General features: G+C 35.5%; 1 protein-coding gene across 17 annotated transcripts in view; it reads right to left on the reverse strand.

The window, feature by feature from the left end:
* TRIP12 (thyroid hormone receptor interactor 12) overlaps positions 1-15,992 on the reverse strand; it is a 135,223-nt gene that overhangs the window by 112,247 nt on the left and 6,984 nt on the right. The window contains exon 1 of one of the 17 annotated variants that reach the window (XM_032480424.1): positions 2,660-2,671. The exons of the other annotated variants lie outside the window; for them this stretch is intronic. The gene's annotated coding sequence lies outside the window, so the exon portion shown is untranslated. Of the gene's footprint in view, positions 1-2,659; positions 2,672-15,992 lie in introns of those variants that run through there. 17 annotated transcript variants of the gene reach the window in all.

Raw genomic sequence — 15,992 nt, forward strand, 5'->3', positions numbered from 1 at the left:
AACTCTTGTTATGTTTTCAGGTAAGTTTACATACAGTGAAATGCACAAATCCTAAGTATAAAATTCAGTGAGTTTTAACAAATGCTACACCTGTGTAACCCGAATCCTTCTCAAGATACAGAATGTCACGCAAGAAAACTTCCTTGTGCTTCTCTGTCCATCCCTGCACTTCTCCTCCCAACTTGTCTTAAAACCACTGTTCTGATTTTTCTCACCAGAGATTAGTTTTACTTGCTCTACAATTTCTTATAAATGGAACCAAAGTGTATGTACTCTTGTATGAAACTTCTCTGACTCAGTATGATATCATGGGATTTACTCAGGTGGCTGAGTGTATACATTCTTATTGCTGAGTAGTATCCCACTGTATGACTGTATCTCATTGTTTACCCATTCTTCTGCTGATGGACACCTGGACTGTTTCTGGGTTTTGGCCATTAAGAATAAAGGTGGTACAAGCATCCTTCTATGAGTCCTTCCATGGACATATGCCTTTATTTGCCTAGAGTATATACTAAGAGTGGGATCACCATAACATCAGGAAGGTTAAGTTTTAAAGAAATCACCAGCCCTTTTCCCAAAGCATCTATACTATTTTACAATGCCATCAATAAGTATAAAAGCTCCCGTTGCTACATAACCTTGCCAAACATGGTGTTGTCAGTCTTTTAAGTTTCAGCCATTCTGATGGGTCTGTGGAACACTTGTTAACTCCCCAACGACAAATGATGTTGATCACTTTTGCTTGAAGCTCTTCCCACTCCTCTCCAAAGTCCAAATACTCAAAATCTTAATTTTATTCCAAACTCTCTTTAGAGTTTGGAACTCTAAACTCTTTATCAATTCATGAAGCTAAAACCTAAAAAACTGATATATTCGCGGCCAAGATTTGTAATCATATTTTGAATAATCTAGATGATCCAAGAAACTTCAAGCCAGGGTATTTCAAATCTTACAAATCTCTTAGTTCAGTGCTGCTCAATATTTAGTATGCCTAAGAATCACCTAGGCATCTTGTTAAAAAAATGCAGATTCTTATTAAAATGCAGATATGGGACCTGCGGTACTGCGTTTCTAACAAGCTCCTCTACCAGTCTGAGGACCAGACTTTGAGTAGCAAGGTCTTAGTGCACCTAAATACTTAAAAGAAGCAAAAGGCACCTTTACTCCAGGCCTCATGAAAACTCTACAAATAAACAAAGGACAGTGAAAAGCACATAAGTAAACAAGGCACCATGAACAAGAACTTGGAAAAACAGAAACAGTCACACAGATTCCAGATATGAGAATTGTCAGACAGATAAATGCTTACTATGTTTAAAGACATAAAGGACAAACTTGAAAAAAGCAAAGGTGAAGAAAACAGAAGAACTATAAAAGTGCCAGATTTGAAAAAGAGCCAAACAGAACTTCAAATATGAAAAATAAAATAAAGCTCAACAGACAGGTCTGGCAGCATATTAGACAAAGAAGAAAGTTAGCAAAGCATGAGACAGAGTAGAAGAAATGATGCAGAACGCAGCACAGAAAGACAAGAAGATTAAAATACAGAGGATAAAGCGAGAAGATCAAACATGCATTTAACCAGAATTTCAGAAGTGCAAGAGTGAAGACATGGCAGAGGCATACATCTAAATATTTAGTGGCTGGGAATTTTCTAGAACTAGTATGAGACGCCAACTCATAAATTCAAGATAAATAAAAAGACATTTACGTATAGACATGTCATAGTGAAACTACAAGGTACCAAAAATAGAGAAAATCTTAAAGCCTAAGAAGAAGGAGGTCATTATTTTTGGGGGGCTGTTAGTGGACAGCAACAAGAGAAGCCGGGAGACAGTGGAATTACAGTCTCTCCAGCTCACTAAAGATAGGTGCCAATCTATCTGAGAATTCTACACCAAATGAACTGATAAGAGTTTTCCCACCAGCCACAAAAGTGATCCCAGATACAGTAACAAATAATGGTGACAAAGACAAATGTAAATCAACATTAATTCTATGAAATTATACTATCCAGTTAGGTTTTAAAAACTGATTAAAGTACAACAGTATTTTAAAGTCAAGAGAAGCTTGGTAGACTGAATTACTATTCTACATCTTTGTCTTTTCCACAAGGAGTAAAGGTACCAGTTAATTATAGGCCTTGTTAGATATGAATGAAAGCAACAAATTAAAAAAATAAAATGGTAAAAACTCAGTCTCTAGTTAAGATTATCAAACTGGATTTTTAAAACATTTCAACTACAAGGGAGATCTGAACACAAGGATACAGAAAGAAAAGAAGACAAAAATTTCAGGCAAACAAGTAGACAAGAAAGCCGGTATGGCTATATTAGTATCAAAAAAAAATCTAACTTTATAAATTTTTAAAAAGACATCACTAGAGATAAAAACGGTATCTTAATAATGATAAAAGGTTCAATTCAGGAAGCTAACAATTCTTAATAAGTTTTTAAAATCTTAAAAATCTAAAAATATACTAACCCAGAATGGATTTTTAAAACACCTCTCTCTGTAACTGATATTCACCAAAAAATAAATTAGTAAAAATACAGATAATGTGAACAACACCGTTAGCAACAGAGTTAAATGGACAACTGTAAATACATATTCTTTTCAAGTACATAAAGAATATTCACAAAAACTACTCATATACTGGGCCTCAAAGCAAATAAAAAATCACAGAGCATATTCTGACCACAATGAACAGAAATCAATAGCAAAAGAAGACAACCAAAAAATCCCATTGCTGGAAAGTAAACACACATCTAGAGTAACTATCTAAATATTACCAGCCAAATGGCAATTAACTCAGAGTTCACTATCCATCAGCAAGGTTGTGACTTGATTTTCCCCTAACTCATTACACCGCACTTGCTCCCACAAGGTTCACATGAAATGTTGTCTCTTCAAGTTTTACAAAATCTTCTTGCCTTAAATCTCTCAAAGTTCTACATATTTCAACTCCAAAGAGCTCCATGGAATTTTGCAAAATTAAGACATTTTACTGGATGCTACTACAAGTACAATAAAGTGTTTGAAGTCTTGTTTTCTCTAAGAAATTCCCTATCAAGCCACAACTGTTACATTAAATATTTACACTCACGCAGTTGCATAATACTGAAGCAAAAATTCAGCATGAAAGGAAAATAAACTCCTTGCATCAGACAATCATTCGTCATATGCTATATACCCATCTGCCTCTTTCTGTCCACTGTATTCCCATGGAGCCTATGCAAGCTATCACATACTTACTTACTACACGACAAGTTCCCATATTTCACTACACCGACCACAGGTTAACTAGCATTCAGTACTCTGCAAATTTCCTACAATAGATCAATCAGTCCTTCCCCAAGACTCTCTGGGTACCTAGGTTGTTAGGCGTTAAGTCTGGCATCATCATGGCTATGTTTAACACAGCCACATTAGGCAGCAGTCTCGAGACAGATAAATAAAGCAGACATACCACAACAGAGACAACAGGTATCCGAATTGTTGGTTTCAGTTCACTGTTCCTAAGGCCCAGCTGTCTGATTTCATCCTTGGAGATTTCATTGAACACAGGTGGGCAGTTGATCTCAAACGTGTCCAATCAATGTCTGCATTTTTTTATTGGGGGGGGTGGTAATTTAGGTTTATTTCATTTTAAACAGAGGTACTGGGGATTGAACCCAGGACCCTGTGCATGATAGGCATGCACTCTAACACTGAGCTTTACCCTCTCCCCAATGTCTGCATTTTTTAAATCCTACTTTTTATGTTTCAAATTTGTGGCACTGCTGTTCTTTTAAACCTGACTCATTCAGGGAGAGTCAATATTTTCTCCAATAACAAAGATAAAACTATTAAGTCTTTGTCTTTGTATATTGTTCTATATAAATACTTTCTATTCTGACAGGTGTCTCTTTAATTCTAACAACCCCAGAATTATAGCAAGAACAAATTTACTCATATTTAACAGAAGATGAGAGATTCAAAGGAAATTCATCCATGCTCAAGTATCTAAGCTTAAAATCAGATTAGCAGTCTCCTGACCCCGGACCAATTTTCTATTACACTGCCCTTTAAAAGGATAAATCCATACCCATCAAACCCAGTTTACAACTTTCCACTTGTAGTATGTCATATAAATTTTTAAAAATCAACATTTTCAGTGATAACACATACATATAGTATCACTAAAATAAGGTTCCACTCTAAAAACTGTACCAAATAGTATTGCTGAATACATTAAAATCATTATCAAGAAACCATAATATTTAGCAACTTCTTCTCCATTCTTTATTAAAATTTAAAGAAAAATATTAAGATGAAATGTCTAATATAAGTATGACTTTATCAGACAAGAGAAAGAACTGAACGAAACCACAGCCACCAAATTTCTACGCTCAATCATTTCTAACAAATTAAAAAAAAAACACAACAAAATAAACTAGAGGGAGAGGTAGAAGCAGAAAGTATGCCACACTTTCAAAATGTAAAAAATGACAGTTAAGTTTATTCTGAAAAAAAAAAAAAAAAATCACAAAAAACCAGCAAGAATAGACTAGAAGAGCCAAAGGGGTTAGGGAAGATTCCATCATGTGCTGTGCAGAGATATCAGCTAGCCCTGGCCTTCTTTTAGACAACTCACTGGTGAGCAAACAGTGATGTTAAGAGACTTGGGTAGGATGCAAGCAAGGTTTAAAGGAACTCTGAGGCTCAGAGCTCAAATACCAAACTGTAAACAAACAACTAGAGTAAAAGGTGACAGTTTAACTACTATTACACAAGAGCAACCCAAGCCCTGAGGGAGGCAATACACCTCCCAGGGGTGGAAATATGAAAACTCTACGGATTAAAAAAGTATGTGCCTGGAAAAAAGGTAGCCTTTGGGAGTGAGATGCAAAAGGAGTGCTCCACACAAAGAATCAGCTTAAGAAAGGCCTAGGGGCATGCATGCAAGCATGAATGAATGAATGAACAAACAGGAAATAGCTGGAGATGGTTCTGAGAGGAAAGCCAGACAACACCTCAACAATTAAAATGACAAAAGACAACCCAAACACACAATTCACACCTAAACTCTTCCATTCAAACTGCAGACCAAATATAATAATGCAGAAAGTGCTAATAGGGCTTTTAGAGCAAAACACTCCATATAAACTTCTAAGTAAGAAAAAAAATGGGCAGAAGTTTGTAAGAGCCAATCATAAATGTTATTTCTACCTGTTAGTTGGGCTTCTACAACCGTGGATTATCAAAAACAACTGGGAAGTTGCTCCCTGTCAAGGCGAACCATCACCCTTGAGTTGGTTCTGAAGTGAACTTGCCATTTTCCAAGGACAATTTCCTATCCAGCCTTTATCAAGTGACACTAACACAGTCAAATAAGCATATTTTCTAGTTAACAGGATGTTTCAATTCAAATAACAGTAACTTTAAGTGAAAAGAGTAAGTCAAAGCTGCCAAAAGGGACGTGCCCCTCCAAGGAGAAACCCAAGTAACAGGCAGTTTGCACTGGTAGTCCTACACTACACAATGGGGCCAGACTGGAGGGGCGGGGAAGGGAAGATCAGATTTTAACTAATAGGAAGACAGCACATCACAGTGGAATTGTCAACTCTAAAACTTAACCTGAATGTTTATAGAATCCAACAAGTAGACGGCTTATTTTTTGGAGTGATAAAAACGTTAGGAAATCAGACAGTGGTGACGGCTGCACAACTCTGAGAATATTAAACGCATTATACACTTTAAACGGGTGAACTGCCTGGCATATGTCTTACATCTCAATAAAGCTGTTTAAAAAAAAAAAAAACTTACTTTGCTCTAAAAATGTTTCCTGCCTTCCAAAGTACCATATAAAAAGGAAAAACTTGAATCTGTTTGCTTTTAGACCTTCAAATATGCCAGCGAAGTGTGATATGCCAGACTCTTGCCCCAACAGGTATTGGGAGGTACTGTAAACCAACTAACATTTTAAAGATAAATAATCATCATCTGTTAAGAATAAAAAGACTCCTAAACACAGCAGGGTGCATTTCCTAAGGTCAGTTACTAAACCTCACTGATTATCTGATTTCTTTACTACTTACACCACATCTTTCTATTCTCTACTCCAAACTAATGACAGCTTCTCCCCTTCAGTCCATTACATACAAAAATAAAATGAAAACCAGAAGTATTCAACAGAGGAACTAACACTTTACTGTTAAATTCCACAATTTCTAATGTTGGGGGATGAATTTAAGCAAGTACTAGTTTACCTTTCAACTAAATTTTTTAACTAAACCTACAGACTGAGAAGTAGTATTCAAGACAGTTCGTGGACCAGAAAAAAATGTATTTTATCAACAGATGTTTATGCTCCAATTATGCAAAAGGCACTGATAAGGCAGGAATAACATTTTAAAAAAACTTTATAATGTGGTTAATCATCAACTTAAAACAAAAATTAACAATAGCACCCAGTTAATCATCAACTTAAAACAAAAAATTAACGATAGCACCCAATTCTTTCAGCATTTCAATGATCAAGTTTGCTGTATTTTAAGTCAACTCACTTTAAAAAGGAGAAGAATGCCAGCTGAAGGGAAAGAAGATTTCCTTTAAGGTTAAAAAAAAAAAAAAAGGATGGGGTGTAAAATGTTAACTCTAGGGAGACTTAGATTAATGTCCTTAGACTACAATTCTTTCCTGAGAGTAATTTTCTTCGTATTCCTTCTTATACAAATTAAAAAATATGTATCTCTGTTCCTGGTTTACAAACTATTTGAGATACAGCCACACTTCTAAAAATGCAAGGTGGGGACCACATGAACACAAGTCATTTTACACCCTTCCATTAAGGAAAAAACATCTCATTTGTATAGCACTTCACAGCAGTGACTTTACAGAAATTTTCTCACTTTTAAGCCTTCCTATCAGTTGCACCTGTTTTACAGAAAGGCAGGGAAATGAGGGGACATCCAGGCACAGACTTGTTAGCTGACACAGGAGTGCCAGGTCTTACCCAGCTACTCGTTTACTTAACAAATATTTACTGATTACCCTACTTCATAGGTTTTAGGCCTTGGGAGAAAGAGGAAAATAAGACAGTCTCCCCGCTTTCAGAATTTATATTCTACTAGGGGAGGCAGACAGACAGCAAATTAGAAGTACTGTGAGGAAAACTAAGCAATCAGGAGAATAAAGGATGGGCAGACTACAGTTAGTTGAAGGTAGAAGATAGTGTTTCCTACCCAGACCCCCTCCACCACCCCCACCCCCCTACCCTGCTAAAAGAAGCCTGCCTTACAGGGGGTTACAAATCCCTTCACTAACAAGGAAGTAAGCTGCTCCTCCGGCCCTATGGGGTGAGTCCTGATTGAGCCAAAGCCAGTATTTTCCTCAAACTGCAAAATTAGAGCCTTGAAAGCAATTTAAACCAGAGGTTCATAATCCAGAGTTCATAAACTGGGACTGAAAAAATGATTTCACTAACCTCTAACTGAAATTTAACATTTCCTTCTGTCACGAACAGGCAACAAACCACATTATTGGCAGTACCTTTGACTTTGTATCAAGAGAAATCACAGGTATTATCATATCACATTACAGTTGTTACAGATACCTCAAAATATCATTCACTCTCATCACTACTTTGAACAGCTGCTAGATCATGTTATTGCTAATAAACATATTACCACATTACAACAGACTGGTTTAACAGTTTGAGAGCTAGATTTTAACATTCTGATATATTTGTAGTTTTATCTTATGCATTGACTTTATGAGTTTAAAAATATTACTTTGAGGAGTCTACAGCTTCAGAGAGCTGAAGGGTCCTTACCACAAAAGATTAAGACTCCTCCATGTTAGAAGAAGTTTTAAACAAAATAGAGAAGAGAAAATAGCATGTGTAATAGTTGAAATTTATTTCAGTTACTTACATTCATCTACTGGTGATGCAAACTAGGGTATTTCTTATCATGGATTGCAGATCCAAAGAGTTTAAAAGCGACTGGTCTAACATACCTTTGTACAAAAATACCAATATTATTGTATTTTTGCCAGAGGTATGACCTAGTTCTCCTCACTAAGAAGTATGGTAAGATACGCTAGTGACCCTCTAGGAATACTTTTTCTTGCTGGATAAGAAAAAGACCTCATCTCCTTCCTGCCTCAAATGTGACAAACATAATGACTTCAAGCCATGACAGTTATCTGATGTCCAAAAGAACCACTCGCTAAGAATGGAAGAGCAGAAAAACACACAGAACCTGGTCCCTGCTGGAACCACTGTGCAGCTGAACTATGCTGTATGAAGAAAAATAAACCCCAATCTGCTTAAGACCCTGTTAATCAAGTTTTCCATTACTTGCAGGTGAAATGTTCCTATCAGATAAACGAATTACTATGGATAAGGTGACCAAGTAAGGCCTCTTTGAGGGCTGACACCTGAGCCAAGACCTCATGTTGACAACAGCCAGGTAAGGTCTAGAAGAGCATTCCCGGCAACAAGAGCCAGGAAAAGGTGAAAGTAGGAGATGAAGTCAAAGAGGTGGGCAAGAGCCAGACCACGTAGGAACTTATAAGTCACAAGGAGGCTTCCACCTCTTCCCACAGACTGCCACAGCACACACGTACCTTATGCACGTGTAAGAACATTCCCCAAGCTGATACCAAACACAGGGAGGGGGACATCTCATTTAAAAACTTGGCTTTAGGGACAAAATTATTCCTTGAAGCAGTATTAACAACAGCTTTTTTTAAAAATCTAACAAAGGATTAGGTAACTGGATAAATTATGGTTAAGTAAACATAAAGCAAACTAATAAGAACTAACAGTGAAATATGAAAATGCTCATCATAATAGCATGGGGAAAACATGGACTTATTTTTATTAAAACAAAAGCTAGAAGAAAATACAAAAACGTTTTATCAGGTGGTGAGATTATATATGGTTCTTAATTTTCTTATATTTTTCTTTATTCAGATTTTAACTATCACCTGTACTTTATCATCAGAAATACATGCCCCCCCCCAAAATTAGGAGTTTTTAAAAGCTGCTCACTGAGAGGTAGAGTATAGCTCAGCAGTAGAGCGTATGCTTAGCGTGCACGAGGTCCTGTGTTCAATCCCCAGTGCCTCCATTAAGAAAATAAATAAATAAATAAAAATAAAATAAAATAAAAGCTGCTCACCCTGGATGGGATCCTGGAACAGAAAGACGTTGAATAAAAACTAAGGAAATCCAAACAAAGTTTAGGAAGTAATAATGTATCAACACGAGTTCATTAGTTAAGTCAAATATATTAATGTAAGATCTTAAAAAATTGGGTGAGGAGTACAGGGAAACTATCTTTGCACCTTTTCTGTAAATCTAAAAGTATTGTAAAATTACAAGTTTATTTTTAAAAATGTTTTAAGTCTTCTTACTAAGACTTTTTAAACAGGCAAGTACAGACAGTAGCAGTCATCACTAAGGAATGGAGGGCAAAGGGAAAAACAGCATTTAGGAAGAAAGAAGGTATTATATGTTGAAAGTTAAGAGCAAAAGGTTTTGCAAATGTCTGCCTGGTATACAACAGGCCCTCACTTACTGCTATTCAAGGTACTCACTTATTTTACTATATTAAGAAACCAGAAGTCTAAGGCATCTATTTAAAAAGGCCTTATTGATTCCCTTCAACTAAGGAGAAAAGTGCTGATAACTAATATACGTTTTAAAATACCTTTGAGCTACGAGAATTATCACTCTTAAATCCATGTGACATAAGCCTTCACTCTAAACTTACCTACACACAATTCTAAGCAAACCAAATAAAGTCCCTTAAAAAGCAGGGCATTTAGGAGTGTCCAATTGCCAATGAGGACCTTAAGGCTCAGTATAATGTTCACTAATGATGTCCAGAGTCAGAAACAGAACGTTTCAGTGCACTCACAGCACTCTGAGAAGTCAGCAAGTGTATAACCACTGGTAAAGAGCCACAAGGAAAAAAAAAATTCACCATATGGACCCTCATCCAGTAGATTTTACCACATCTACTTCTTTTAAAAAATAATAAAGTTTTTGATTAAAAAATTTTAAAAGAGAAAACAAATTCATCTCCTAACAACAACAATCAAAAAAACCTTGACACTGAGAGTGGATAAAGGGAACATGGGATATTCCTCATACTACTTTTACATTTTTATAAACCTCTGAACCTAGATCAAATGTAGAAATAGGCCCTTTCCAAAAAAAAACTTTTCAAAATACTCAGTATTACAACAGGTCAGGGACATTTTTCCTTTCAATCTTTAAAGTTACATTTTAACTGTCTACTAAATTTATCAACACTAAAATTATAACATCTTAAAAACAATAAATTCACACTGACGACTGTAACTTTACACATTATACCAATTATGAATAAAGTCATTTAAAAGAACTATTAGAATAAAAGCTATGATTAAATTCCTCCCAAGAGCCAATATCCTAATAAAAAATATATATAATACAGCAACTGCTATTTGATCACTTAACTGTTAATCAGGCACTGTGCTCAACACCTCACTCTCATTAAAAACTCAAAGGAATCCTGTAAATTATATATTTTCTATAATTTACACATTGAGCAACTTGCCCAAAGTCAAACAACTAGGAAACCTGAACCCAAGTCCATCTTGTTGCAAAGTCCCCCATTACTCACAAGTGATCTCCTCCTTTGAAGCCTGCAACTCTACCACTCACCTGATTTCAAGATGGTATCCAAGAAACCCATCTTCTCAAACCCTTCGTTTTAGACTATCAATAAAGGAAGGGAAAATAAAAACGCTTCCTCTTAAAAAGAATGGTTACTAACAACAACAGTTAACACAGAGAGCACTCATCCTGTACTAGGTATTGTTCTACAAGTTTTACATATTAACTAACTTAATCCTCACAACAAACCTAAGATACAGGGACTATTATTATTATTCCCATTTTACAGAAGGTGAAACAGAAGCCAAAATAAAGTGACTTAACTATGGTCACACAGCTAATACTGTTCGAGCTAAGATTTAAGTTGAATCCCAGACTTTGCTCTTAGCCAGTTACTCTAAACTCCTTTATCACTTAGACATTATCATACCATCTTTGAAACACATAGCATTTCAAATTCCTATGAACAAAGTAAAAAGCAGAAAGTAATGTTCTGGAGCAGAGGTTGGCAAATTACAGCCCACAGGGCCAAATCTGGCCTACCACTTCATTCGTAAAGTTTCATGAGAACATAGTCATGGCTGCTTTGACTCTACAAAAGCTGGACTAGAAAGCCTATTTACCATCTGGCGCCTTGCAAATAAAGTTTGCTAACCCCTGTCCCGGAAGATGATATTGTGTAAAACCCTCCCCTAAACATTCAAATTAACATACATTTTTTACTTTATTGCTATAAATAAAAATTGCAGCAGCTACCATTTATCAAGTAGATACTACTTATGCAAGACCCTAACAGCAACCTATTTTATACCCAAATAAACTAAGCACCAGAGAGTTTAAATAATTTCCTCAAGATCACAAAACTAGACTATGTGGGACGTTATTTAAACACAATGTCTAGCCTCAAAGCCCAGATTCTTTCTAAATGTCACTTCCTTCAAAATATATAAATGTGTAGAGCTACCGAAAAGTAAAATTTTCTACGAAAACTAAAGTTACATGATAAAAAAATGCCAACTTTAAGGAGAAATAAAATGTTCATGTAAATGTATGCACAGATTTTAATTGGGTCATAATTCCATCTTATTTTCCATTATATTTCTATTTTTGCTGTTATCCCAATTGGAATTATAACCCAGGGTTATTCAAAAGCATAGGAAGAATATAGCATATGTTCTTTCTGTAAAGATATGGGGCAAAGAATTCATTAAAATAAACAGAAAATAAGCACAGAATGCAGAATGTATTTACTCAGTACAGTTAACTCTGCTCTGCCACTGAAAAATTATATCCTCTTCTGATACAGACTCATCCACTCTCATTACACTCCTTGTCTAGAATGTCCAACTCTCTTCCGTTCATCTCCACCCCATCCATGGCAGCCCCATCCCTGCCCTCTAGAGACCCTGCTAACCTCTGAAAAGTATCACTGAATCAAGAGAACAATTCAACAGAGGTTAGTTGCTGTTGCTACAATTTTTATTCAAGAAGCCTTTTCTTATTATTATGCCATTAATCTCCCATACCATTGGGCTAATTTAATTTAGATCACTATTCAAATATATTATACATATATACCATGGAAATCACATGAGAAAAGTAACAAGGAATTGAACTTGGAATTCTATGTGGGCAAGTACACACGGATACAAATACGACTGCTCAGAGAAATATCTTGATTAATATTTTTACCATATTCTCTATTCCAAACAGCTCATCACCCGATAAGGCATCTAAACTCAACCTAAGAGTTTTTACTGTTAATTTTTGTCCCCAAGTTCACCACCTTCCTAATGAGACTATAAACTCAAGGCCAAGACCACATCTGCAATCTTCATAATCCCAAATCTTAACCTAGGACTCCAAATAAAGTGTTCAAAAATATTTATAGTAATACATACCATCTGCCTATTAGTCATATACATTAATTCCATCTCCACTGTAAACTTCAGACTAACTTCAATGAGAACAGAGAAATCCTGAATGATTGTTTTTCTAGGTATGAGAGTAGGGCTAATGCAATTCAAGAAACACCATTAAAAGAGAAATGCAGTGGTTGCTGAAACCAAGATAATGTCTTCCCTTGTACCATGATTGTAATGCTAGCCCTTAAAACAGAAATAACTGCAGAACTTTAAAAAACTATAGTTTTATTAGGTCCGACTTTAAGTTCCTTAAAAGAACTACGAATTAATCCACTCCCAACTTTAAGACTGTCTTAAGTAATATGGAAACCTCTCAAATTCTTTACTACAGCATCAAAATTTTTAAATAAACTCAGCAGGTGTCCTGAAAAAGCTCTAAGTTTACTATAATTATTAGTAAACTCTCAAGGTATTTGTACAATTATGAATCATCTTAATTTTCTTTTTTAGTAACAAGAAACAAAACATTAATATGCTGAATATAAGTAAACACATGAGTGAATGAGAACGCCATCCCACATTAGAATTAAAAGCTGCTATTCTAGCATATATTAAGTTTACCAATTCCTTAGCTGATGCAAGAAATATAAATTGAAAGTCATCTAAAACAGGTGCTGCAATGAAGATCCCAAATGATGGTCTGTTATCTCTCCAGTAATTCCTCTCAGGAGCAATGAGTTTGTGTAATAAGAAGATACTTGGGAAAAAATGGCATGGCCTAATATCCAGGCAGCTGAAAAGTAACACTAGATGGTTAGAAGAGGCAGAAGCAGATTATCTTACAGAGCCACACCAAAGGCTGAAATTCCCCAACTCTTACCTCATAGCAGCAACTGGAAGGCAAAACTTGTCAAAAGGCAGGATGAAGAGTAGAGTAAAAAAGGAGATGAACTCTGCAATTAACAGTCTAGTTTTCTGACAAAAGTATTTTGAGGCCAAAATGTGAAAATCAACACTAAAATTTCTAATGACAGTTGAGATAATTAGCAGACAGGTCTGATCACAAAGTTAACAACTACTGAATTCTCTCAAAAATGAGCCTAATTGTTGCCACCTACTGGGAGAAGGGCATAAATGCGTTTGGATCTGAGATGGAGGGGTAGAGATGGGGTCTAAATTCCTCTTAAGACTAACCTGCTTTCCCTGGGTGGGGTAGAAGAAATGGAAATACATGCTTCATAAAGAACAAAAATAGGGAGCTGCATGACTGCCTAGCAAAACAGGCACTATTGCCTGCTGCAGCAGTAAAATACAGAGACTCCAAAATGTTTTTAAAGTCCACAAACCCCCACACATTTTGGACTATTAGCTTAACGTAAAAGTCCTAGACTTGCACTAACAGCTAGCATCTCTGCTATCTCCGCATAAGGAAAACTCAAATTGATTCAAACTGCAGTCGGCAAAATCTACAAGAACATGCTAGAAATAAAAGCTGCTAAAGAAAGCTAAATATTATGGCTACCAGACCCCTGAATAAAAATTAAAAAATAAAAATAAATCCTTGTTATTTTCCTTTTGGCCACCATCTAACCTCATTTCCCATTTCTGAAATCCTGTTTTACATAATTCATAAAAGTAAAAGGGATAACAAATAGTCTACTATGACATCAACCAGAGGCAAATATTTTTATTAAAATATTTAACATAAACTGGGTAATATTAAATTTGCACTTTTAAAAAAATATGTAAATACTTAAAACCACAATTTGCTTTTGTTTTAAATATTTTTAGTGCATTAAACACTAAGCAAAAGTTTCCCCTATAAATAAGACTGACAAATTACTGAGTAACTCACACAAAAAAGTATTAATTCTCAAACAGTACTGATTTTTTTTAATCTCTGAATAAACAATAGTTGAACGTGTTAAGGCAAAATGATTGTCAGCTTCCACAAAGGAAGAATTCTGCGACTGAACAGAGGAGCAGCAGAAGTCATTTACACACTTAACCAGCTCCTGCTTATGGAACAAAACTTTTCTAACTATTAAGTAGGGATATTGAACAAGAAGTAAGTTTTATCTCCATTGCTACTATCATCCCAAAACTTACCACAAAAAGCCTTATACATAGTCCTAGAAAGAGAAGCAATTTCATAAAAAGTGAGATCTAGATGCACTTTTAGTTTTCAGTTCCATTTAGAAATTAATATTTTTGTATACTTTTTTCATGTTGTCACTGCATATTCATGGATCAATGATAAATTCAACTCATCTGTTTGTTAAATTTAATTTCTTAATCTCCAATTTTAGAGCCTCAATAAATCTCAGCCCAAATTTCCTTTTCTTTCATAAATGTGGACCCTCTACTCCAGAGGGCCAGTTTACCTCACCACAACTACAGCTGTAAGCTCCCCATTCTTCTGTATCTATCCAGTCAGCTCAAGCCCCTCCTCTCTCCATAAAGTCTTCCTCAATAACTTCAATCTTTCTAAACTTCTGAGTATTCACTGCATAAAACTCAACTTTGTACTTAATAACAAATATGCACGTTATATGTTGTGTTCTCTTGACACAGTTTGAACTCATCTGCCAATATTAGTAAATCTTGAGATAAAAGACCTCATTTTATAAATCTTTAATTTTTCCTCAGCACACTCCGAGAGTAGACCTTATACAGAACCAAAAATGCACACACATTAGCTGCTGATGAAATATCTGTATAATGAAGGCACTTCCAACAATTTATTCAGTAAAGCCAAAAATCAAGCCCTAATTCATCTGTTTCTTAATTTAGATTCTCATACGAAGTTTTCTAAATGCAGAAAACCTGCATTTAGACTATCTGCAGAATACCTCTCTATACTTTATATTATCTATAGTTATCAAGTCAGTTTGAGAAGTGATTATCAACTAAATTAAATGCAACAAAACTCAGAGGACAAGAACTACGTCTTAAGTTCCTTTTGTATTCCTCCCAGCACAGTCCTGTGGTACACAGCAAGCACTTGATAAAAATATGTATTGATAAATAAACTTTCATCTACTAACAAACATAATCTCCAAATGCTAAATCTGGAGTAACCGAGATACTAAAATAGTCTAATGACAATCCCATAAGTAGTTGATTTCAATGAGCCTAATTCTGAAAAATTTATATTCCAGGAGCCTACACCCAGCTACCAAACCCTGAAAAACTACAATAAGCAAGCTGACAGTAAACTATGTCAATATTTTACTATTACTTCGCAATACAGTTTCTCACCAAACTCTACCACTGCCACCTACCACGTACAGTTACGTTAGGAGCCTTATGCCAGCCTCTGCAAAGATAGAAGAATGAGAACTCTACCCCAAGAAGCCAAAGATTTCATAAAGATGCAAACAACTCATAAGACAGACTGTGAAGGTCGTAACTGAAACATAAAATGTAGAAGGGAGTAGAAGGAGAGAAGAGAGTGAAAAGTGAAAATC

This window comes from Camelus ferus, chromosome 5 (assembly GCF_009834535.1).
Source record: "Camelus ferus isolate YT-003-E chromosome 5, BCGSAC_Cfer_1.0, whole genome shotgun sequence".
In the NCBI taxonomy this organism is placed as follows: domain Eukaryota; kingdom Metazoa; phylum Chordata; class Mammalia; order Artiodactyla; family Camelidae; genus Camelus; species Camelus ferus.